This window comes from Octopus bimaculoides, chromosome 30 (genome assembly GCF_001194135.2).
Source record: "Octopus bimaculoides isolate UCB-OBI-ISO-001 chromosome 30, ASM119413v2, whole genome shotgun sequence".
In the NCBI taxonomy this organism is placed as follows: Eukaryota; Metazoa; Mollusca; class Cephalopoda; order Octopoda; family Octopodidae; genus Octopus; species Octopus bimaculoides.
The window spans coordinates 4614580-4616894 of record NC_069010.1 but is presented as its reverse complement, the minus strand read 5'-3'; the positions used below and the strand labels follow the sequence as shown (position 1 = coordinate 4616894).

Below are 2315 nucleotides of genomic sequence, written 5' to 3'. Positions count from 1 at the left end.
ATATATACTTTTATTCTTTTCTTTTACTTGTTTCAGTCATTTGACTGCGGCCATGCTGGAACACCGCCTTTAGTCGAATCAAATCGACCCCAGGACTTATTCTTTGTAAGCCTAGTACTTATTCTATAAGTCTCTTTTTGCCGAACCGCTAAGTTACGGGGACGTAAACACACCAGCATCGGTTGTCAAGCGATGTTGGGGGGGGACAAGCACGCACACACATATATATATATATATACATATATACGACGGGCTTCTTTCAGTTTTCGTCTACTAAATCCACTCACAAGGCTTTGATCGGCTCGAGGCTATAGTAGAAGACACTTAACCAAGGTGCCATACAGTGGGACTGAACCCGGAATCATGTGGTTGGTAAGCAAGCTCTCCGAACATGCATACATACAATATGTGCGTGAGTGTAGTTGTGGTTTAACCCCAAGTTAGCCTGTCCGTGTAGATTAAGGCATTCCGATCATGACTATCCCGTCTTTATAGGAATATGTTGCACTACATGATGCAACGTTTTTAAGTTGGTGATGTTTGTTCAAAGCGAGATTTTGTTGTTACTAATAGTACGTTGATTATCATGTTAAAGATCTCATGTTGGTTGAACAGCTTCCCTATGTAAATAACTTGAATGTATATATTTACAAACACAGGTGTGTGTATGTATAATATATATATATATATATATATCTTAGTTATCGTATACAAACAACAAAGACAGACGAACAAAGAGACAAATATGTACATTTAGTAAATGAACTAAAACAACCTGTATTGCTTAAGGAGTAGATCTGTTCGCGTGTGAGGAGTGAGGCGAATTCTAGCCGGTAAAGTGAGCAGAAGGGACCAAATAGCGAAGAATATTAACATTGGTGATGATCACATCTTGTAAACACGACCATCTTGGAGCCATTCTTACAAATTGTACTCCGAACGAACGAGAGTGACTACGGTGTAACAACAAGCCAGAAAGAGAAAAAAAATAATTAACAAGAGTTATTGCCCTTCCAATTCGAACATATTCTCTGTGTGGGTGTATGTGTGTGTGTGTGTCTGTGAGGGTTCTTCAGTCGAACAAAGTGAGCTTTATCCTGAACCACTATGTTACCGGGAAGGTAAATAAACTAACACCGGTTATGAAGCGGCGGTAGGGGACAAACACAAAGATACACACCTTCACATACATACAGGAGGAATTCCAACCACGTTTCGTGGTTCGCTACCTCAATAGCTCCCTTTATAGGATCCAGTGGCTAAAGGCATCATCGGGAGGAACCACGTCCGGTTTCGGCCCCTATTCCTATACCGTTTTCGACGTGCGGGGCCCCTCCCCCTACTTTCGGAGGTGACCTCAGCTCTGGTGTTGAATGCCTTGAGTTTAGCACGTTAGTACAGCAATGGGTTTGAGAGATAAAAACAGTAATTTATAATGATTACCAAATTTAAGCATTCATTTATTTGTTTCAATCACTAAATATGACCCAAATATTTTGGTGGTATTTCAATTCACGACGCTTTGATTTAAGGTTACAGAAATGTAGAATGCGTATGAGAGAAAGAGAGCTAGTTTAGTAAGTTAATACAGTTTGGAAGATAAAAAGGATCTTTCTGATTTGACGGGCACCACTTGTTTTCTTAACATGAAATAACTTCGAATGCAAAAAAAAACATTACATAAAACATAAATGAAAAGTGTTGCCCGTCAAATCAGAAAGATCCCAAATATTTAGGTGGTATTTCAATAGACGACGCTTTAGTTCAAGGTTACATCTATGTATTGCTAGCGCGCGTACGAAATGGAGGGAAGTAGAAAGAGAGAAAGGTAAAGCGACTGAATGAAAGAGAAAACAGACGTTGTTTACTACTACTTCAATGAAACCTACTACTACTACTACCACCACCACCACCACCGCCGCGTCACTACTGTAGTGGTGCTGTTCCAATTGTTGTGTTCTTACTGGGAAACGGTACAAATAATAATAATAGTACCGCATATTTATCATATTTACACATTTGTAAATATGATAAATGTTTTATTTCTAAAAATCATAGCGATCCAAAACGCCAGATCATACATTCAAAATAAATGGAAGTGGAGAGACAAGTTAGTGAAGAGATTGCAAGAATGCAATGAAATAATTTAACAAAAAACTATATAAATTAATAAAGGACTGAACCAGTGCGTGTGTTTAATACTGGCATAATGCCTCTCCCAAGGTTTAATTGTATATATTTTTTAATTCTTTGAAAATTTTGTTTGCTCATACGTGTACATAGTTGAAATTCCAGGGAAAGGAATTTAGGTTAGA

The 2315-nt window shown here is 38.2% G+C and overlaps 1 protein-coding gene across 1 annotated transcript in view; it reads right to left on the bottom strand.

Moving 5' to 3' along the window:
• Positions 1 to 923, bottom strand: part of LOC106884185 (uncharacterized) — a 9038-nt gene extending 8115 nt beyond the window's left edge. The window contains exon 1 of the mRNA XM_052978090.1: positions 776 to 923. The gene's annotated coding sequence lies outside the window, so the exon portion shown is untranslated. The remainder of the gene's footprint in view (positions 1 to 775) is intronic.
• Positions 924 to 2315: the final 1392 nt, after the last annotated feature.